We start from the raw sequence: 24825 nt of genomic DNA on the forward strand, positions 1-24825 counted from the left end.
TTAATTTCTATAGCATGTGGGCATTGGAAGTTAAAATATATAATACTTAATTATAATGAGTTATTAGCCCTAAAATATTGTAATTAGAGATACATTGCAATCAGGAAAAACGGACAGTGGTAAACACCATCACAGACTAAAAGATTGATTTATCTCAATAATCACAATACCAATACATTCTAGAGGAGTCCATTAAAGCAGTTGTTGTTTTCCTTATCCAACACTACACTAGTTGGTAGTTTTTAGCTACCAAAAGTTCCTTAGAACAAGTTGGACTGAAGCAGTATTTGGCATGTTCAAGGTCAGTTTTTGGCCTTTGATTGTGTTTTTTGTCTTTGAGATTTAGCTTGAAGTGAGATAAGGTAATGTAGAATATTATGTTATTCTGGCTTGTTCTATCTTTGATGGTTTTCCTTTTGTGTTTTTAGTACCCTCTAAGAAGAGCTTCGCTGACAGAATGCTTTATAAAAACTTATAAAACATTATTTATAAACTTTAAATCTGAATGCTTGTTTTCAGCAAATTAACTTGCTAATTTTATTTATGAACTCTTTCAGGAAAGCCTGAAGTAAATTTAGTGTCAGGCAAGTTTCAAAGTTGTTCAAATTTAGTGTTCACTGTTGTGTAACAAATTTTAAATCTGTTTAATATGATTTCTTTGATGATTTTACTGTTGGCAACATGATTAAAGCTGGTTTCAATTACAATTTCTCCTATGTTTTTACTGTTGGCAACATGATTTAAGGTTGTTTCAACTTTCAGTTTCAATAGCAATCATTTCAGATTATCAATCATAATGGTTTATTTTTATTTAAATAGGAATTTGGCAAGAGAAATTTCTCAAGAATATGTTACTACAAGTTCAAAATCTATTCTATCAATGTCCGTACATCTAGTAGCATTAACCATATATTTCTAGACATCTAGTAGCATATATAGCAGTAAATAATTGAGAACTAATATACATGAGCAGATAAAAAGAATCAAAACCTACTCTGTGGGGGCTTATATTAAAATGAATTATAAGAAATCAATTAGTGCGAAGGTTTCAACAAGAAATATATCAATCCCCTGAGCCAAGATACTCCAACATACTTCACCTTATAGGTGACTAAGAAAGGGAGGTCATTAAAAAGTACAATTAGATTTACCAACACTTACATACGGAAGAATTGCTTCATCTGCACCCTTTGATAAAAGAATAATATTCCCATTCTGGCAATCCTTCACCACAATTGACATTCTTTTCCTATCCGAAGTAAACTCCAGAGTTTCCAAAACCTCATATCGAAGTGTAGAAGCATTGAACTTGATCTCTGTAATATATTGATCAATATCAAATAGCCAAACCTAAGATCAAAACAGAATATCCAAATAGCAAAGAACAAACCAGCGTACCAAGAATATTTCCACTTTTATTGAAGAAAACCATATGGAATTGAGCAGCAGCTTGGACAAGTACATCCTCATCCTGGGACTGCACCTTGTACATGATATCACCACTTTTGCTACAAAGAGCAAAAGAAATATGCAAAGATCAGAATCCGTAAATAATTGCATTTATTTTTCTTTCATATCTCCTACATGCTATCACAATAAATGGTAGTCTTCTTAATCTATGGGAAAATCAAAAGATTGTAAAACCATCAAAAACAGAAAAAAAAAATACATATAGAAGCAAAATCACCTCTGTACTGGTATTACTGTATTACATATTGCCATTATTGTAAGGAACCGTATAACATCAGAAGAACCGCTTGCAACAGCATTGAGCAACCTTGCATCTTTTTATCATAAAACAAAACTAATCAGAAAATAAAGTCAAATTATAATCCAAAACAGTCCTATAACTGTCAATGATATCAAATCAATGACAGAAATAAATTAGCCAATCTTCAAGCCATTTAAAACAAATACTACATTTTCTTTATTATTTGTCTTTGAACCTACATATTAACACATGAGCAATTGAACTATGAACATAACCACATAGCCCAACATTCATAGGTCTTAAACAAATCATTCAGAGGGCCTGTTTGACATGGCTTTGAAACTTTTCCAAAGCCTAAATGTTACTTTTTTAAGTGTTTGGATGAATTTTGTTCTTTTTTTTTTTTTTTTTTTTTTGAGGAGTGCTTGGATGAATTTTCAAAAGTTTTTTATGAATTTTCACACTCTACGAGGAAGTAAATGTCCATTAACTTCTTCATAAAGATCTTTTGAATAAAAAAGGGAAGTTGTTTTCAGTTTTAATTTTTTTTTTAAAAACTTAGATTACATATTTTATCCTTAGTCTAATTGATAAAATAAAATTAAATATAATAAAATATTTGTTGTGATTTAAAAAAAATAAAATAAAATAGACTATCCAAACCGTAATTGAAAAAAAAAAACTTAGGCCTTTTACTTCTCTTCTTCTACTATATAAAAGTAAAAGCAAAAGATATGTTAAACGAGCACACTATATACAATAATTTTTGCTTCATGCCAGATGCCAAATACAAGGGCATTCAGGCATGGGATGCCACAATAGATAATAACTCTCTAATTCACCAAGAATTGTTTCATCACTATTACTTTCTACAGTAACAATACTGAACATCAAGACCAAGAATCTTTGCAGCAGAATAAACCGCTAGGGCATATACACAAGGGAATTATCCCCAAAATACATTTTCGATGTAAGGTCAACTTAACACCAATTTACAACCCCAAATTAAGTTAATAACTACATAAGTTTAACAGAAATATTTGTTCAGAAAAACACCATACCTTTTAAGGCATCTCCTGTCTCATTTCCATAGAAAATGCCACTGATACAGCACCTTCTAAAGATCATCTTATTTTCTGTTAGAGTACCAGTTTTGTCAGTCAAAATGTACTCAACCTGGCCCAAGTCCTCGCTGATTGTTGTACTGCCACATATTATATAAACCTCATATGCATGTATTCAAAAAGGGGGGGGGGGGGGGGGGGGGGGGGGGTGTAGAGTCCAAGAACTTTACTTAGCTAGTTAGATAGTAGTATTATAGTATTTATAGTATTATCTTTGCAACTGTGGATTTTTGGTTCAAACTGGGAATTATTTGGACACTCATAATAGTACTTGTAGATTTTCTAAGTTTAACCTATAGTTTAAGAATATTAATTTTAACCTAAGGTTTGATTAATATGACTGATATTAAGGATAATATTTATTATACTATAAGGTTTAGATGAGGACCAATAGGATTTTAAGCACATGTTATGAATGGGTGATTAAGGATTAAGTATTTTGAGGATTAAATTTAATAAGGGGTAAAGTTTGAATGCTATAAGGTCAGTCAGCAACTTTGAATACGTTGAGGGCTTAGTCAAAGCTGTTTACTCCATTCAAACTTAGCTAAAAATGTGTAATTTCGTGTTTAAATAATCAGCGTGTACCGATATATCGCAGCTATAGGGGCGATATATCGCAGCACGTAGATACGGAAAACACGAGACGATGCACAACAGCCTCGGGCATACTGGCCCAGGCGATATATCGCCTACAGGGGGCGATATATCGCCTCCTTCAGTATATTTCAAAAGTTTTTGAATTCTTTTTCCTTTCAGCCATTCAACCTCTTGATAAGTCCAGCACCTTTTTGAACGAGTCTTCAACCTCTGCTGAACGATTATTCAAATTATTTTCACCTAAAAAGCTATTATTTTTATTCAAGTAAAATTAAGATCCTTTCATTCCTAAACTCTATAAATAGGACCTAGTACCCATCCATTATTCATCTTTTGCTCTAAGTTCAGAGGCTGCAAGTGCTAAGTGAGTGTGAGAGTGTAAACACCTAGGTTGGGGAATCATAAGCTTGATCATCATAAGCTTATCAAAAACTTTGGGAAGTAAGGTTTTATAGTATTTCGGTTTGAGGTGTAGATTGGTCTTACAAGTCTTCAAGGTAACCCAAAACTCTAGTTCATTTCTGTACTTGTTCTTTTAAGTTCTCATAGTCTTCTACTCAGCCTCTAACCTTAATTTTTATTTTGGTTAGGAAATCTAAGCTCTTGAGTAAAATGGTTTTGGTAAGTATGTTTTTCAATGGTTTAGTCCTTCCATTCCTTTCATTTCTTTTTCTTCAAATCTACTCACCCTGTTATGTATGGTTTTAGGAGTGTTCCAAAAGTCCCAACGCTGTCCTCTTATCCCGGTAACTTTGGTAAGGAAAATAGGATAGAATCTATATGTTTTATGCTTATGTTATCTTATGCTTTATGTTATGAAATATATGTTATGAATATGTATGTTTGTAGGCTTGGGCATATGACCCATATGACTAACAAGACCCCAAATAGATTATGGGCATATGACCTACTTAGCTAGTAGGACCCCACTAATCTCATGGGCATATGACTTGTTTAGTCTATGGGACCCCAAGTAATAATGGCCATTAGAGTATGTGCATGATAAAATGTTATGTTATGTCTTTATGTTTCTTATGAAATTTATGTATATGAAGTATGTGTTAGATTTTCCTTGCTGGGCATTAGGCTCATTCCTTTTTGTTTATAGGTGCAGGAAAATAGCTATTAGTGGCGGTAAGGTTCATGGATGCTTGGAGATTGTGTATCGATGGTGAATGGATTCAAGGAGTCGAGAGTTCGATTTCGAGGATGTAGTCTTTTATTTATGGGTTTATGTGTAATTTTTCCGCACTTTCTATGTAACTCCTTTATTTTAAATTATGTTTTGTTTTTAAGACAATGGGATCCCATATCCTTCTTGATATTTTTGTAAGTAACTCTTATTTCTTCAAGTTTCCAATAAAGTTATGGTATTTTCGCAAAATGTAAGTTTTATTAAGGATTTGTATGTATAGTTTCGTTAATGGTCCAAAAGTCTAGAGTAGTGGGTCATTACAGGGGGGGGGGGGGAGCATTGAAAATTACTACAATACCAATTACACTCACTTTGTTGCATGGGCTGGAGTAATAGTCTTATGGTCAATCATTTTATCATCCCAATCAATAAACTTTGCATACAAGCTCTTCACAAGGTCAAGGGACACCTGCCAAAGATATAACAATTTACACTAGAGACTATCAACCGCTTTCAAACAGAGAAATTCTAACTTTTGTTAACAAAAGCATTGCTGTGTCTTTTATTCTTATAATGATTTATGTACCACAGTTTCTCATACATTTTTATACAGAAGGATACCTTAATTGATATGGGGATCATGATTGAACAAAGTAGCTCAAAACGAAGTGGAATGACCAACAGTTCATACCATGGACCTTCCTCGGGATACTCGACATACCATTGCTGCAAATTACATTTATCTAATATTTAGCCTATGTGCTTATAGTATATATACAGAGAGGAGGGGCGGACAGAGAAGGAAACCAATTTGCAGATTATTGAGGGACACTCTAAGAGAAAAATTTATATTATATGTAAGGAAAGTTGGATTGAAGAAAATTACATAGAAAAAATCAAACCATGCTTCAAAACAAGATATTCACATCCATCTCAATTCGCTATGACCAGTTAGTTCAGTCCAAGACACAAAGAAAGAAGAGAGCTGACAGAACCTGTTGGAGGAGTCCCTTCCTGCGCCATTGCTAGTCAGAGAGAGCGAGCCGAGAGCCTATTGGAGAAGTCGTCGTCGGTGGGTGCTCTGCTTCCTCTGTTGCGAGGCTTGCTGGACTGTCCGTTGCCGAGAAATATGGAGAGAGAGTGTGAGAGCAGAGGTCGGGGGAGGCCGGAGGTAGAGGGGTTAAGTTAGCAAACCCGGGAAACACTACATATGCCGACGTTCTTGAGACGGCAATCGAAGTAGAAAGGATTCAGATGAATGTTAGCAAGGAGAAGAGGGATTAAACGATTGTTCTAGACCAAAGTCTTTGTCCTGACCCAGGGAGGAACCCATGCTAGTAACAAGCAGTTACAGGTCAGATTCCTATCCTCGATAGTATATGTTCTAGTATCGCTTGATTCAGGAGCCACTCATTTGTATATCTCGTTAGGAATGATAGAAAAACTAGACAAACCTAGTGAAAGATTTAGAACTAGGTTTGTAACCGAGTTGCCTTCGGGCAAAGTAGTTCTATCATCACGGATAGTACGAGGCGTACCAATCAAGATTGAGGACAAGGAACTAGAAGGAGACCTGATAGAACTTGTGATCAAGGACTTCGACGTAATACTAGGCATGGATTGGCTAGCACGGCATGGCGCAACGATCGACTGCAAACGCAAGAAGGTGATGTTCGAGACTCCTGACGGCCAGAGACGATGCTTCATGGGACTAGCTTCAGGATTGCGCACCCCGTTAGTGTCATCTCTCAAAGCTCAGAGAATGATGGAGAAAGGATGCCAAGCATTCTTAGCCAGCATAACGAATGTGGAAAGGGAGATGCCGCTTAAGGTTGGAGATGTCCGAGTTATACAAGAATTTCCAGAGGAATTTCCCGATGACTTGCCAGGATTGCCACCAAATCGAGAACTAGACTTCACGATAGAATTAGTACCAGGCACCGAGCCTATCTCTAAGGCACCATACCGGATGGCACCTACGGAACTCAAGGAGTTAAAGACGCAGCTACAAGAACTCCTAGACTTGGGTTTTATTAGGCCAAGCCATTCACCATGGGGAGCTCCGGTACTATTCGTGAAGAAGAAGGACGGAAGTATGCGGATGTGCATAGACTATCGTGAGCTGAACAAAGTAACAATTAAGAACAAATACTTGCTACCTCGGATTGATGATTGTTTGATCAACTCCGAGGGGCGACTGTATTTTCTAAGATCGATCTACAGTCCGGGTATCATCAGCTTAAGGTAAAGGGAGAAGATATTCCTACGACAACCTTTAGGACTCGTTATGGACATTATGAGTTCTTGGTTATGTCTTTTGGTCTTACTAACGCACCAGCCGCGTTTATGGACTTAATGAATAGGGTCTTCAAAGACTACTTGGATAAATTCATCGTTGTGTTCATCGACGACATTTTAATTTACTCCAAGGATGAAGTAGAGCACGAGGAACATTTGAGGTTGATTTTGACACATAAACTTTACGCAAAGTTCAAGAAATGCGAGTTTTGGCTTTAACAAGTGGCGTTCCTCGGGCACATTATATCGAAAGATGGAGTTGCAATAGACCCATCAAAGGTAAAGGCCGTGAAGGATTGGCCCAGACCAAAGAACGCATCTGAAGTAAGAAGTTTTCTAGGGTTAACAGGTTATTATAGGAAGTTTGTGAGGGCTTTTCAAAGATAGCCACTCCGCTCACCAACCTAACCAGGAAGCAACAAAAGTTTAACTGGAATGATAAGTGTGAGGAAAGCTTCCAATTGCTTAAGGATAAGCTTTGCTCAACACCAGTACTTAGTGTACCGACACCCAACGATAAGTTTGTTGTCTACTGTGATGCATCAAAGCTAGGATTAGGATGCGTGTTGATGCAAAACGACAAGGTGATAGCCTATGCCTCACGTCAGTAAAAGGAGTATGAGCAACGCTATCCAACTCACGATATGGAGTTGGCAGCGGTGGTCTTTGCGTTAAAAATCTGGCACCATTATCTTTACGGAGAACGGTGCGAGATTTATACGGACCACAAAAATTTAAAATACTTCTTAATGCAGAAGGAGATCAACATGAGGCAGCGCAGGTGGTTAGAGTTAGTCAAGGATTATGACTGCGAAATCTTATGCCACCCAGGAAAGGCGAACGTAGTTAGCGATGCACTTAGTAGGAAAAGTTATGGGAATTTAGCAGCCTTATCCAAAATAGAAAAGCCGCTTCAGCATGAGCTTATCAGTGCCGGAATCGAAGTGGTTGTAGGCAAGCTGGCTAACTTGTCTATCCAATCGAATCTGCTAGAGGACATACGGATTGGTCAGAGACATGATGAATCGCTAGCACCACATATGGAAGCAGTCAGAGAAGGCAAGAATACAGATTTCTCAATATCTAGCCAAGGCTTATTGAGATATAAGGATCACGTGTGCGTGCCAAATGATCAAAGTATTAAGAAGACGATCCTAGAAGAAGCACACAGTACCCCGTACTCAGTTCATCCAGGGTCTACCAAGATGACTCATGACATCAAGGTAATCTATTGGTGGCCAGGGATGAAGAAGGACATAGCAGAGTATGTATCTAAGTGTCTGGTATGCCAGCAAGTGAAAGCGGAGCATCAGTGCCCTGCAGGCTTATTACAACCACTTAGCGTGCCAGAATGGAAGTGGGACGACATAGCCATGGATTTTGTGACGAGTCTGCCAAAGACGAATAAGCAGCATGATTCCGCTTGGATAGTAATAGATAGACTAACCAAGTCGACTCATTACCTGCCTGTTAAGACTTCATACACGACAGACCAATGTGCAGACATTTACATCCATAGATAGTACGATTGTATAGAGTCCCCAAGACGATAGTGTCGGATAGAGGATCGGTGTTTACGTCAAGATTTTGGAGAAGTTTACAGCAAGCTATGGGTACTAAGTTAAGCCTTAGTACAGCTTTCCATCCTCAGACCGATGGGCAGTCCGAGCGTGCGATTCATATTTTAGAGGATATGCTACGCACATGTGTACTTGATTTCAGAGGATCATGGAACAAGTACTTGCCGCTGATCGAGTTCTCGTACAACAACAGCTACCAGTCAACAATCGGGATGGCACCTTTTGAGTTGCTATATGGAAGAAGGTGTCGATCACCGTTGCACTGGGACGAGGTAGGAGAAAGGCAGCTTCTAGTGCCCGAAGCTGTTAGACAAGTACAAGAAGCAGTAGCGCTTATTAGACAGCGTATGCTTGCTGCTCAAAGCCGTCAGAAAAGTTATGCGGATGCCAAGCGACGCGATGTGGAATTTCAAGTTGGAGATCAAGTCTTCTTGAAGATATCTCCTATGAAAGGTGTCAAGCGATTTGGGAAGAAAGGTAAGCTTAGTCCCCGATTCATAGGTCCTTTTTAGATATTGGACAAAGTAGGACCAGTTGCATATAGACTAGCCCTACCGCCAGCACTAGCCGATAGTCGCAACGTGTTCCACATCTCGATGTTACGCAAATATGTGTCAGAACCATCTCACGTCCTCAATTACGATACGATAGCACTCCAGAAAGACTTGAGTTACGAGGAACGACCGATTAGCATCCTAGATAGGGGGATGAAGCAGTTACGGTCCCAGAGCTTTCCTATAGTCAAATTCCTATGGAGTAATAGTTATGAACGAGAGGCAACGTGGGAGTTGGAAGAGGACATGCATGTGGTATCCAGAGTTATTTGATAAGTAAATTTCGAGGAAGAAATTCTTTTTTAGTAGGGGAGAATTGTAGAGTCCAAGAACTTTACTTAGCTAGTTAAATAGTAGTATTATAGTATGTATAGTATTATCTTTGTAACTGTGGATTTTTGGTTCAGACCGGGAATTATTTGGACTCTCATAGTAGTAATTATAGATTTTCTAAGTTTAACCTATAGTTTAAGTGTAGAGTCCAAGAACTTTACTTAGCTAATTGTTAGTAGTATTATAGTATATTTAGTGTTATCCTTGTTACTTTGGATTTTTGGTTCAGACCGGGAGTTATTTGGACACTCATAGTAGTACTTATAGATTTTCTAAGTTTAACCTATAGTTTAAGAATATTAAGTATAACCTAAGGTTTGATTAATGTGACTGATATTAAGGATTATATTATTATATTATAAGGTTTAGACATCAACCAATAGGATTTTAAGCACATGTTTTGAATGGTAATTAAGGATTAAGTATTTTTGAGGATTAAATTAAATAAGGGTAAAGTTTGAATGTTATAGGGTCAGTCAGCAGCTTTGAGTACGTTGAGGGCTTAGTCAAGGCTGTTTACTCCATTCAAACTTAGCTAAAAATGTGTAAATTCGTGTTTAAATATTCAGCGTATGCCGATATATCGCAGCTATAGGGGGCGATATATCGCAGCACGTAGATACGGAAAACACGAATCGATGCACGGTCGCCTCGGGAACAAAGGTCCAGGCGATATATCGCCTATAGGGGGCGATATATCGCCTCCACCAGCATTTTTTCAAATACTTTTGAATTCTTTTCCTTTCAGCCATTCAAACTCCTTCAACAGTCCAGCATCTTCTGAACGAGTCTTCAGCCTCTGCTGAACGATTATTCAAATGATTTTCACCTAAAAAGCCATTATTTTTATTCAAGTAAAATCAAGATATTTTCATTCCCAAACTCTATAAATAGGACCTAGTACCCAGCCATTATTCACCATTTGCTCTAAGTTCAGAAGCTGCTAGTGTTAAGTGAGTGTGAGAGTGTAAACACTTGGTTTGGGGAAAAAACTATAAGCTTAAACATCATAAGCTTATCAAACACTTTGGGAAGTGAGTTCTATAGTATTTCGGTGGAGGTTAGATTGATCTTGCAATCTTTGAGGTAAACCCAAAACTCTAGTTCCTTTCTGTATTTTATGTTATTTCCTTTCTCAAAACCTTCTACTCAGCCCCCTAACCTTATTCTTATTTTGGTTAGGGAATCCAAGCTCTTAAGCATATAAGTCGGTAAGTATGTTTTTTTTTTATGGTTTAGTCTTTCCATCTCTTTCATTTCATCTCCTTTCTTAGACTCACTCTTTCTTATGGTTTTAGGAGTGTTCCAAAAGTCCCAACTCAGTCCATAATCCCGGTAACTTTGGTAAGGAAAATAGGCTAGAATCTATATGTTTATGTTTATGCTATTTTATGTGTTATGTTTTCATATGTTATGAATATGTTATTGATGTGTATGTTGTAGGCTTGGGCATATGCCCTATTTGACTAACAAGACCCCAAAAAGATTGTGGGCATAAGCCTATTTAGCTGGTAGGACCCCACTAATCTCATGGGCATAAGCTTGTTTAGTCTATGGGACCCCAAGTAATAATGGCCATTATAATAAGTGTATGTTATATGTATTATGTTAAGTCTTTATGTTTTCTTATGAAATTATGTATATGACTTTGTGTTAGATTTTCCTTACTGGGCATTAGGCTCATTCCTTTCTGTTTTATGTGCAGGAAAATAAGCTTTAGAGGCGGTAAGATTCGTGACGCTTGGAGGATGTGTATCGATGATGAATGGAGTCAAGGGGCCGAGCGTTAATCGATTCGAGGATGTAGTTTCGGTTTCATATCTTTTTATATGTATTTTCCGCACTAATTATGTAATGTTTTATTATTTTAAATTATGTTTTTTGTTTTAAAGACAATGGGATCCCATATCCGTTTTGGTATTTACTTTGTAAATAACTCTTATTTTGCAAGTTATTCAATAAATTATGGTATTTTCACAAATGTAAGTTCTTTTAAGGATTTTATGTATAGTTTCGTTAATGGTCCAAATAGTCTAGATTAGTGGGTCATTACATTAAGAATATTAAGTATAACCTAAGGTTTGATTATATGACTGATATTAAGGATAATATTTGTTATACTATAAGGTTTAGATGAGGACCAATAGGATTTTAAGCACATGTTATGAATGGATGATTAAGAATTAAGTATTTTGAGGATTTAATTTAATAAGGAGTAAAGTTTGAATGTTATAAGGTCAGTCAGTAGCTTTGAATACGTTGAGGGCTTAGTCAAGGCTGTTTACTCCATTCAAACTTAGCTAAAAATGTGTAATTTCGTGTTTAAATATTCAGCATGTGCCGATATATCGCAGCTATAGGGGGCGATATATCGCAGCACGTAGATACGGAAAACACGAAACGATGCACGGTCGCCTCTGGCATACTGGCCCAGGCGATATATCGCCTCCTTCAGCATAATTCAAATGTTTTTTAATTCTTTTTCCTTTCAGCCATTCAACTTCTTCATAAGTCCAACATCTTTTGAACGAGTCTTCAGCCTCTGCTGAACGATTATTCAAATTATTTTCACCTAAAAAGCTATTATTTTTATTCAAGTAAAATTAAGATTCCTTCATTCCCAAACTCTATAAATAGGACCTAGTACCCAGCCATTATTCACCTTTTACTCTAAGTTCAGAAGCTGCAAGTGCTAGGAGAGTGTGAGAGTTAAACACTTGGGTGGGGAAGTCATAAGCTTAAACATCATAAGCTTATCAAACACTTTCGGAAGTAAGGTTCTATAGTATTTCAGTTGTGGTGCAGATTGGTCTTACAAGTCTTTGAGGTAAACCAAAACTCTAGTTCATTTGTTTTATGTTATTTTCTTTCTCATAGCCTTCTACTCAGTCTCCTAACCTCATTCTTATTTTGGATAGGAAATCTAAGTTCTTGAGCACATAAGTTTCGGTAAGCATGTTTTTCAATGGTTTAGTCTTCCCATTCCTTTTCATCTCTTTTTCTTCATTAGACTCACTCTTTCTCATAATGGTTATTAGGAGTGTTCCAAAGTCCCAACACTGTCCACATATCCCGGTAACTTTGGTAAGGAAAATAAGATAGAATCTATATGTTTGTTTTATGCTTATGTTATCTTATGTTTTATGTTATGAAATATGCTATAGAATATGTTATGATATGTGTGTTTGTAGGCTTGGGCATATGACCTGCTTAGCTAGTAGGACCCCAAATAGATTATGGGCATATGACCTACTTAGCTAGTAGGACCCCACTAATCTCATGGGCATATGACTTGTTTAGTCTATGGGACCCCAAGTAATAATGGCCATTATAGTATGTGTATGTATTAAGTGTTATGTTATGTCTTTATGATTATTATGAAATTTATGTACATGATGTATGTGCTAGATTTTTCCTTGCTGGGCATTAGGCTCATTCCTTTTTGTTTTATGTGCAGGAAAATAGCTATTAGTGGCGGTAAGATTCGTGGACGCTTAGAGAATGTGTATTGATGGTGAATGGAGTCAAGGAGTCGAGAGTTCGATTTCTCGAGGATGTAGTCTTATTTTACTTTTTATGGTTTTACATGTATTTTCCGCACTTTCTATGTAACTCCTTTTTACTTTAAGTTATGTTTTGTTTTAAAGACAATGGGTACCCATATCCTACTTATTTTATGAAAGTAACTTTTGTTTCTACAAGTTTCTAATAAAATTATGGTATTTTCGCAAATGTAAGTTTTAGTAAGAATTTGTATGTATAGTTTTGTTAATGATCCAAAAGTCTAGAGTAGTGGGTCATTACACTTAGAGAATCACTTTCAATATACCCCGAGGCTCTCATTCAATTGTTTGTAGCATGGCACGATGTCGTCCAGGATGACTTGCACTTCGATACTATTGATTACACCATTTATGACCTCTTGGACAATTATGAATTCAATCATTTAGAGGTGGTCCTAGTTAAGAATGATGACATAGATGGAGGAACATTTCGAGACGGTACACGACATGGAAAGGGAAATGGCGCAAAAATAAGCAATACGTGGCATACCAAACTGAGCGTCAGGATGAGGGTGATGGCTAGCGCCCCTAACTACTTCTACATCTCAAAAAATATCTTCGATTATAGTTCAACGGACTAGTCCATGAGTCCGTCTCAAATTTCCATCAAGAAATCCTATTTAAAAAAAATGGGACTTTCTTAAAGACCCTTGAAAACTTATGGATTTTTATTGTTTTATTTAGACATTTTTTTGGATGTTTGATTTATGGGGTACTTTTGAGCTAACTTTGGAAATTATAAGTTTTATCTTTTCTCTCTCTTACAAACTCTAAATGTTGTATGGTTATGAGTATGTATGACTACATGTATGATTAGCTCTTAAAGTAGCCAAAATATTATGTGAATTATCCTTTCTTATGATTTTCTTTTGGTGCCTTAGAATTTCATAATGTTGACAAGTGGAAAAGGAGCAAGAGGTGGCAGCGGAAAGGGAATAGGCCGAGGAGGAGGTGCCTCTACAAACTTGAATGCTGCAGAAATCCCTGACCTAAGAACGCCACCAGCCTAACCAGCAGCCCTAGCTGCACCAGCTGTGGATTTAGCTGCAGAGATAGCAAGATTGAGAGAACAGTTAAGACAGAGTGGCGAAGAATTGGCTCAAGACAGACAAGTACCCCAAGCGCCCCAAGTACCGTTGGTACAACATGAGCCTCCACTACCACCACCTGTGTAATGCCCCAAATTTCCTAATAAGGTTTAGGACCTTGATTAGGAGGCCGGGAGGGCCACAATTGATTTATTATGGTATTTAATGATTATATGCATGTTTATGTGAATTATATTATTATATGATGGTGAATGCATGCATATGGGAGTATTTATTATTATAAGGGTATTTTGGTAATTTGGTCGCTGTGGGCATAATTGTGTATCCTGGGTGCATGGTTGTGATTAGTTAACATGGCCACCTTATAAGGTGAATTGGTTCAAGTTATTTGGCATGAGACGATCATGAGATGTAAGTGTTCGGTCTAGTCATAACGGGTTTAAGTTTGGGGCTCGGGGTGAGTCTCGGGGTCATTTTGATGACTAGAGCATTACCGAGAATTAAAGGGTAATGGGATAAGATTTATTGGTATTTGGGAATATTGAGAATAGCGGGAATTGGAGAGCGTTAATTATAATTAACGAGATAGGCGGGAAAGGACGGTTTTACCCTCGGAAGCCTTTAGAGGGATTTATTTGGCCTAGGGGCATTATGGTCTTTTGACCTTAAGGATTTATATCAGCTTTTTGGGTTTAGAAGGCTGTGGAATTATAACAGAAACAGAGCCCATCCTCTTCTCTTCTCTCTCTCTTCCGTATAAGGTTTCTCCTTCATCTTCCTTTCAAATTTTTGAGAGTCAATTGAAGAACAAGCTAGGTAAATCAAAGCTTGGGGACTTTAGACTTAGCTCAGCTATTGGGTAGGATTCAAACCAGCTTAAGGTAAGGAATTAAACCTGAGTTTTGAGCTATACTCTGTTTCTTTCTATTAAGTTTCAGTTAAGGATTTTGATGTGTTAGTTGAGAATTAATGGAAGTTTAGTTGAGGTTTAACTTGGATTATGATGAGGGTGAGTTGTAGATGATGTTTGGTGGTTGAATTGGGTGTTAGGTTGGGGTTTGGGACAGGTTTGAAGGGCTGGTTTCAAGGGAAAACGCAGGGGAAGATTTCAGGTGCGTACTGTCATTTTTGCCTGGTCTGGGCTGGGCGCCGCGTCGCGGCTGTGGTGCGCCGCGGCCCTTGGCGTCTGGCAGGGAGGTTTGCCTCTGTTTGTGGGGCGCGCCACGGCGCAACTGGGGAGGGCCGCGACCCTTAGGGCAATTTTGGCCAGAATCATGTTTTTAGCTTGGGGATTCAAGCCTTAGGCCTCGGGGTTGAACCTAGTACCCGGTTAAGTGGGGATTGATATCCCGGAGGCTAGATATTGGTTTGGGAACTTATGTTGATCATTTTTATTGATGGTATCTTATATTTGGTTATGACTAGGTGACCGCTAAAGGACTGAAAGTTGATCGTTCTCAAGGGTCGTTCTTTTAATCATTCTAACTCGAATCTTAGGTAAGAAAACTACACCCTGTGTATATGTGACATGCATGGCTATTGTAACGCCCCAAACTCCAGGGACCGTTACGGTGTGCCTTGTAAATAGTACTAAACTCGCTAACCGAGTCATTTGGCCAAAATCGTGAACTAAGTATGATTAGCGGTTTAGGGATTAAAAACTTTGGTTAAGATGTAACGTTTCACTAGAACGTTTAATAAATACATTGGGATCCCGAAAATATAATTTCAGAGTCTATTACAGAAAATATTTACAACAGGCCGTTCTAAGCGGCAAAACAGGGTTTAACCCTAGTTCCACTTTAAACCTCGGCCGTGGCGGACGAGCAGTTGCATATGTACACATCATCACCTAAGCTCTCCAACTCAAGGATGGTTCAGCTTCCTCTTGCCTTTACCTGCACCACGTAGCACCCGTGAGCCGAAGCCCAGCAAGAAAACACCATATAACATGATATAATATCAACAGATAACATGATGTAATATCAATAGATAACTTGATATAATATCAACAGATAACATGATGTAATATCAACAGATAACATGATATAATATCAACAGTAATCATAACAGCCATTCAGGACCAACGGTCCAAAATAGATAGGTGACAATAGCCAAAAGTCACAGAAATGGGTACAGCTCAATTGATAAGTGGTTCCTTCATAAGCTTGATTAGGATAGGTGCATGGTGATAGTCACCAACATAACCATCCTCCCGACTCTAGAGTTGTAACTAAGGACAGCGTCCCCCAGCCATGTGACAAACAGTCACCGGGGTCATATACCTTGGCTGAAATCATCTGGTCTTAGACCAGGTAAGCACTTATAGTTCTCATTGACCTTCCAGTCGGTCCAGCACTGATACCCTATATGGGTCATCCAATGCCAACCTCGATTAGATCTAATCTCCATTTGGCCCTGCGTTCGCAATGCACTACCACTTCTGACTCTTGGGTCGGTGAAACTCGACCAGTGCTCAGTCTGTTGTGAACTTAACTAATAAATCATAGCTTCACAGACGGATCTGACACCATTGCCGATTCTGACTAATAAGCCAGCGCCATACACAAGTAAGCCATGCCACCAAACATATATCACATATCCAATATCCATAAACAAGGCATTCAGCATTCTTACTTAACAGGTATTAGTACAATTAGGTCCATGCATAACACAGAGGCTCAAGCTCTGAACAACATCATACCCAGTATACAAAGCTTTTCCTAATTACATGTTTCTCGTGCATCACATGCATCATACTCAACAATCCAACATGCACCAATAACCACCATGCATGTCACGTTCAACAATTAACCAACATGCATCAAGAATAGCCATGCATGTCATACTTAATAATCAACCCACATGCATCAAGAATAGCCATGCATGTCACATATACACAAGGTGCAGTTTTCTTACCTCAAAGTCGAGCTAGAATGATTTAAAGAACGATCCTTGAGAACGATCAACTTTTAGTCCTTTAGCGGTCACCTAGCCATAACCAAATATAAGATATCATCAATAAAAATGATCAATATAAGTTCCCAAACCAATAACTAGCCTCCGGGACATCAATCCCCACTTAACCGAGTACTAGGTTCAACCCCGAGGCCTATGGCTTGAATCCCCAAGCTAAAAACACCATTTTGGGCTAAAATGACCTTAAGGGCCGCGACCCTCCCCAGCTGTGCCGCGGCGCGCCCTCCAGACAGAAAGGGCCTCCTTGCCAGACGCCAAGGGCCGCGGCGCACCACAGTTGCGCCGCGGCGCTCAGCCCAGACCAGGCAAAAAGCCAGCACGCACCTGAATCTTTCCCCTGCGTTTTCCCTTAAAACCAGCCCCTCAAACCTGTCTCAAATCACAACTTAACACCCAATTCAACCACCAAACATCCTCTACCACTCTCCCTCATCAAAGCCCAAAGAAAACATCACCCAAACTTCTATTAATCCAAACTTTCCATTAACAAATCATTAACTAAAACTTACTCAAAAACAGAGCACACCATAAAATACAAGACTGGAACTCACCTCAAACACGATTTTGAATCCCCTTTAATGGCTGAGACAAGTTCCCTAGCTTCCCCCTTTGATCTCCAAGCTTAACTCCTCAAGGTGGCTCTCAAAATTCAAAGAAAAGAATGAAGGAAGACTTGCACGGGAGAGAAAGAGAAGAGATGAGGATAGGCTCTATTTTATTATGTTTTCCACAGCCTTCTAAACACCCAAATCTGATATAAATCCTTAAGGTCAAAAGACCATAATGCCCTTAAGCCAAATAAATCCCTCTAAAAGCTTCCGAGGGTAAAACCGTCATTTCTCACCTATCTCGTTAATTATAATTAACGCTCTCCAATTCCCGCTATTCTCGATATTCCCAAATATCAATAAATCATATCCCATTACCCTTTAATTCCCGGTAATGCTCTAATCATTAAATCTACCCCGAGCCCCGAACTTAAACCCGTTATGACTAGACCGAACACTTACATCTCATGATCGTCTCATGCCGATTAGCTCGAACCAATCCACCTTATAATGTGGCTATATTAATTAATCACAACCATGCACCCAAAATACACAATTACGCCCACAGTGGCCAAATTACCAAAATACGCTTATAATAATAAATACTCCCAAATGCATCATTCACCATCATATAATAATATAATTCACGTAAACATGCATATATTCATTAAATACTATAATAAATCAATTATGGCCCTCCCGGCCTCCTAATCAAGGTCCTAAACCTTATTAGGAAATTTGGGGCATTATAGCTATGATTGATGCATGTTGGTTGACTATTGAGTATGACATGCATGGCTATTCTTGATGCATGTTGGTTGATTATTGAATATGACATGCATGGCTATGATTGGTGCATGTTGGATTGTTAAGTATAATGCATGAGAAACATGTGATTAGGACATGCTTTGAGTACTGATTATGATATTGTTCAGAGCTTGTGCCTCTGGGTCTATGCATGGTCCTAATTGTATTAATACTTGTTGAGTAAGCATGTTGAATGCCTTGTTTATGGATATTGGACATGTGATATATGTTTGGTGGCATGGCTTACCTGTGTATGGCGCTGGCTTATTAGTCAGAATCGGAAATGGTGTTAGACCCGTCTGTGAAGCTGTGACTTATTAGTTAAGTTCACCACGGGCTGAGCACTGGTCGTGTTTCATCGACCCAAGAATCAGAAGTGGCAATGCGTTGTGAACGCCAGGCCAAATGAAGATTAGATCTAATCGAGGTTGGCATTGAATGACCCATAAAGGGTATTAATGCTGGATCGACCGGAAGGTCAATGAGAACTATAAGCGCTTACCTGGTCTAAGACCAGATGTTTTCAGCCAAGGTATATGACCCCGGTAACTGTTTGTCACATGGCTGGGGGACGCTGTCCTTAGTTACGCCTCTAGAGTCGGGTGGATGGTTATGTTGGTGACCAATCACCAAGCACCTATCCTGATCAAACTTATGAGAGAACCACTTATCAATTAAGCCCTGGTGACCCTATCGTCACATGGCTAGAGGGAGCTGTACCCACTTTTGTGAATTTTGCTACAGTCACCTATTTATTTTGGATTGATAGTCCTAGATGGTTATTGTGATTACTGTTGATATTATATCATGTTATATTGTGTTTTCTTGCTGGGCGTCGGCTCACGGTTGCTATGTGGTGCAGGTAAAGGCAAGAGGAAGCTGGACCATCCTTGAGTTGGAGAGCTTAGGTGATGATGTGTACATATGCAGCTGCTCGTCCGCCACGGCTGAGGTTTAAAGTGGAACTAGGGTTAAATCCTGTTTTGCCGCTTAGAACGGCCTATTGTAAATGTTTTATGTAATAGACTCTAAAACTATGTTTTTGGGATCCCAATGTATATACTAAACGTTCTAGTGAAACGTTACATCTTAACCAAAATGTTTAATCCCTAAACTGCTAATCATACTTAGTTCACGATTTTGGCCAAATGACTCGATTAGCGAGTTTAGCACTATTTGCAAGGCACACCGTAATGGTCCCTGGAGTTGGGGCGTTACAACCTACATCATTGCCAATGGCTTATGGTTTTGAGCCAGTCTATGAACGTTCTAGGAAGCAAGCCCCACCTAGATTCGAAGAGAATGTCAACCCTATGGTGGCAGAAGATTGGTTGAAGTTGGTAGAAGCTATCTTTGAAAACATGGAGATGAATGACCATCAAATGGTTTTGTGTGTAGCTCACCTACTCAAAATGGATGCAAGGATATGGTGGGACGTGGTGAAGCAGACTCGTGACCTAAACACTATGACCTTGGCAGATCTCATTCAAGCATTTAACAAAAAGTATTACATTGCAGTTGTACTAGCAACCAAGGTGGAAGAGTTTGTATCCTTGGTTCAAGGAAGCCTTTCCGTTGCCGATTATGCTCATAAGTTTGATAGGTTGGCCAGGGTCACGCCTAAAATAGTACCAACTGAGGCCATGCAAGTTGAGAGGTTTAACAAAGGACTTAAGTCCATGATTGTTAGAGATGTCAAGATGACTAGTGCTAAGATGGTTTGTTACACTGAGGTTTTGGATAAGGCTCTTGATACAGAATACTTGGAGGGATGCATATGGAAGGATAGTGTAGCAAGAAGGGTGGCTAATAGAAACAAGGGTTTCCAGGAGGGTAACAAGAGGAAGGCCTAGGAGGGACAGAGAAGTGGCAATGATAAGAGGCCTAAACCCCCGACCCCGAATGGAAAGAATCATAACAATCGTAACTACCACAATAGTTGTAATAGATTAGGAGGTTCTTTACAAAAACATATGCACAGGATTCAAACCAACTAGAACTCAAAGAATCATTGGACCTACTTGAAGAAAAGTGAGATGATGTTGAGCTTAAAAATGTCGCGTACCAACAATGTGCCATAAGATTCTTTAATAAAGGAGTACGAGACATGCATTTTGGTGTTGGAGATTTGGTACGCAGACAAGTATTTCTGGGCACACGAGATTTGACGGCAAGTGTGCTCGAGAAAAATTTAGAAGGACCTTATTTAGTTGAGTCTATTATCCGACCTAGTGTCTATAATATGGCTAGATTAAATGGAGAATTGGTCCTGCGAACTTGGAATGGTGAACATCTACGACCATAATATCAATGAATTTTGAAAGATGTTTATTAATGCAACCAAGTTTGTATTCATTTTAGTATTGTCAATAAAATATTTTTTTGCTGACTGCCTTTTTCACTATCAACCTTAAAACGAGAGATTAAATAAATAAATAGCAAGAACATAAGGGTTTTTACGTGGTTGAGGCTATAAAAGAGCCCTATTCCACGATTCTCTGGTATTAAGTGGATTGGAGCCTTGTTATGGCATGTTCCAATGGTGTATTCTCAGCTAGCGTTTAGATTGCTATGAGTACAAGGTGTTTTCTCTCTAAAAAACTGAACTCTTTACAATGAGACCCCCAGCCCCTATTTATAGAGGCTGGGGTCATTAATACTAATCATATGTAATTAATACACATTCTTCCCGTTATTGGGGAATTGATACTAATTTAATGCATTGGGCTTCATTGAATAAATACCATGTCCCAAGCGAGATCTGCAAGGCCCACTGTAGAAAGGTACCTACTTTATGGGGAACATGCCTCAAGTATTGTCAGTGTGTGTTGTAAGTATCTCCATGTCAGACGGCGCAGTGGGAATGTAAATTTTCGAGTCGTACACTCGACAACACTGTAGACGGATCGCCCAAAAAGGGTGTCAAACGATCCTCTAACGCTGCAACCTTACATTGGATGACACTTGGCGCCTATCTTAGGTCCGAGAACCAGAGACTCGGACCTGGGGGATGACTGAGGGGATATAGTCATTGTCGTAATTGCTTCACCCAGAAATCCTCTAGATCCGAGGGCAAACCTCGGAGGGTAATCTACCTTTCAAGTATCCACGGCCTACCAACTGGCAAAGACTCGTGACCTCACCTAGAAGAATCTTCACCCTGAAAAAAGGCCTTGGGGGGTTACATACCTTGAAGATGTCGATGAGGGTTCGAGCCAGTCACTACGAGTTGCCACATGTCGAAAGCGAAAATTAAGACAACACTTTTAATTTCCATTTTTAATTTGTTAATTTTTTGCTTGCAACTCAATAACAAAACCACTCAAGATATTGTAATCTTATGAGTTTAAAAGGGACATATTGATAAGCGTACAAAATATACGCTTATTGATAACATTTTCAGATTGATTTGGTTGTTTTTCTCAAGAGAAAGTTTCTATTTAATCTGTTTGGTGAACTTGTGCAGTTTGTCGTTATAATTCTGATTTGTTCGAGAATTTGGATAAATGTTGGTTTTAGTAGTCGAAAATTGGCTAATATGTGGAAATACGGTACAGGAGATATATCGCCTGTCTTGGGCGATATATCGGCATAGGAAGGAATTTCAAATTTTGGCTTTGCAGAAACGACATCAGAAACTTGCGTTTTTATCGAGCACATTCAACAGGCAATATATCGCAGTGTCTTGGGCAATATATCGGCACGAGGGCATTTTTGGAAATTTTTATGGAAATTCGTAGGTTTTTGGATTTTTGTAAAAAGAATAAAAAGAAGATCGGAAAGGAAAGAGAGGGAGAGGCATTCTGACGGCAAAGGGAAAGAAACAGAGAAGAATTCACGTTTATTTTGTTTGTGTTTATTTTATGCTTTTGAATTTTAGATTGTGTGATGAAGTTTAATATTATGAACTAAATTTTTATTTAGAGTATTTTAATGTAGTCACTGGATATTCTATTCGTCTTTAATGCAATTTCTATGAATCTTTGACTTTATGATTATCTATTGTTCTTATGTTTAATGCTTGTAATTGATTGGCCATCTGTTGCATGATTATTGGTTTTAATTCAATATCTGAAAAATGAGAATTGGAATAGCTCTAGACAATAGACATAGATTTCAATTTAGAACGAAAGTATCAAATTGGTTTGTGTAGCAATTAGGTTTTTGTTCTTAATGCGGTTTATGTGTAGAATTTATCACAGACATGTAGAGAATTCATAGGTAAACTGAATATTTTATATCTTGAGAAAGAATAAAATTGTCATTAGTAAACTTGTTATAACCATAGATCAAAGAAACATATTAGTTGTATTATTGATTGAATAGAATTGAAGGTTGATGAAATTAGAATACTCTAATCTTTCGCTTATATTAAATTTCGTTAATTAAATTGTGCTTTCTTAGTTTATTGTTCATTGTTAATTGTCATTAAAATTTCATTAGTCAAATAGAAATAAAAGTTTGCTATTGGTAATTATTAGATCAATTCCCTGACGGAACGATAATATATTTCCACTACTATTACTTGTTTATTCGATTGCGTATACTTGCGCAGTAGTAAAAATTCGCAACAAGTTTTTGGCGCCGTTGCCGGGGAGTTGATATTCTATTAATATCAAAATAGTTAATTTTTATTCTAATTTGGCTGTTTTTATTATTTGAACTAATCCAAATTGTCGCATTTTGTTTTAATAGGTGAATCTTTTGTATGCGACGTGAAGGATCTACAAATCTTGTGCCTGTTAATCCTGAAATCGAAAGATCCTGCAGACAAAACAGAAGGAAAAAGAGGTTGGAAGCATCTATGGCTGCCAACCAAAGAGACGGGGTTAACAACAATGATGGTCAAAATCACATCGCTCAGGACCAAAATGTGCGAGCATTAAGAGATTATGTGCTCCCTGCTGTCACAGGAGTGCACTCCTGCATTAGGCCGCCGACTATTACTGCCAATAACTTTGAGATTAAACCGACCATGATACAAATGGTCCAGACTTCTGTCCAGTTTGGTGGTCTCCCCAATGAGGATCCTAACTTGCACATAGTGAATTTTCTTGAGCTATGTGCAACGTTTAAGTTTAATGGGGTGAGCGATGATGCAATAAGGCTGAGATTGTTCCCTTTTTCACTAAGGGACAGGGCAAAAAGTTGGCTTATTTCTCTACAGGCCAACTCAATCAACACATGGGAGGAACTAGCTCAGAAGTTTCTCTCAAAGTTCTTTCCTCCTGCAAAAGCTGCTAAGTTGAGGGGAGAAATTAATAATTTCTATCAGAATGAGGGAGAGTCATTGTATGATGCTTGGGAAAGATTAAAAGACCTGCTCAGGAAATGCCCTCATCACGGAATAGAGAAGTGGATGTTAGTCCACAATTTTTATAATGGGCTTTGCGGTACTACTCGCACTATAATAGATGCAGCAGCAGGTGGTGCTTTCATGAGTAAAGGGGCTGATGAGGCATATGAATTGTTAGAGGAGATGGCTATGAACAATTATCAGTGGCCTGCCGAACGAGATACTTCACAGAGAAAAGTAGCTGGGGTACATGAATTAGATGCTATAACTGCTTTAACTGCTCAGGTTGCTTCATTGACAAAGCAGTTGCAACAAAACAAGATCTCAGCTCAAGCCCAGGCTATACAGATGCAATCAGGGTGTGAAATATGTGGAGGGCCTCATTTGTATGAACAGTGTACAACGGCCAACATGTATGGTAATATGCCAGTTAATCAGGCTCAAGTACAGGCAGTTGGTAATTTTCAGAGGCCTTATCAGAATCCGTTCTCCAATACTTATAATCCTGGGTGGAGAAATCACCCAAATTTCTCATGGAGAAATAATCAGGGCCAACAGTCACAGTTTCAAGGGCCATACCAGCAGCACATGCCACAACAGCCTATGAATCAAGCCTCATCATCACACCATCCTAGACCGCAAGATCAACCAGAAAAGTCTAATGAGTTGCAAGCAGCCTTGTTGACCCTCACTAATACTCAAACTCAATTCATGACTGAGACCAGATCCTCTATTCGAAACCTTGAGACACAAGTGGGTCAGTTGGCCAACATGCTTAATAACAGACCGCAAGGGAATTTGCCTAGTAATACTGTGGTAAATCCTAAAGAGAACTGTCAAGCAATTTCGTTGAGGAATGGTAAGCAAGTGGAGCAGCCCAGTGTACAAAAGTCAGTGGTTCGGAATGAAGAGTTGGGTGAGAAATCAGATACAAAAGCGAATGGGGTTACTGAAGACCACCAGGGTTCAAACAAGTGTCCTCCCTTTGTTGATAGTCAGCCAGTTCAAGTTCCATATCCTCAGAGGCTTAGAAAAACTACACTTGATATACAATTTTCTAAGTTTTTAGAGATATTCAAAAAGCTGCACATCAATATTCCATTTTCTGAGGCATTAGAGCAGATGCCTAGTTATGTCAAATTTATGAAAGAGATTCTGTCAAAGAAAAGAAAGATGGAGGAGTATGAGACGGTGGCGCTCACTGAAGAGTGCAGTGCGATATTGCAGAGGAAGTTGCCCCAAAAGTTG

General features: G+C 38.5%; 1 long non-coding RNA gene and 1 other non-coding gene across 2 annotated transcripts; both read right to left on the bottom strand.

Annotated features, from left to right (window-relative positions):
- Positions 1-1160: 1160 nt before the first annotated feature.
- On the bottom strand, positions 1161-2909 carry LOC133815836 (uncharacterized). The gene is made up of 3 exons (XR_009884857.1): positions 2773-2909; positions 1399-1784; positions 1161-1316 (listed from the first exon to the last, which is right to left on the bottom strand). It is a non-coding gene; the product is annotated as an uncharacterized LOC133815836 (long non-coding RNA).
- A 20614-nt stretch (positions 2910-23523) lies between these two features.
- On the bottom strand, positions 23524-23630 carry LOC133820217 (small nucleolar RNA R71). The gene has a single exon (XR_009886642.1). It is a non-coding gene; the product is annotated as a small nucleolar RNA R71 (small nucleolar RNA).
- Positions 23631-24825: the final 1195 nt, after the last annotated feature.

Source organism: Humulus lupulus, chromosome 2 (genome assembly GCF_963169125.1).
Source record: "Humulus lupulus chromosome 2, drHumLupu1.1, whole genome shotgun sequence".
In the NCBI taxonomy this organism is placed as follows: Eukaryota; Viridiplantae; Streptophyta; class Magnoliopsida; order Rosales; family Cannabaceae; genus Humulus; species Humulus lupulus.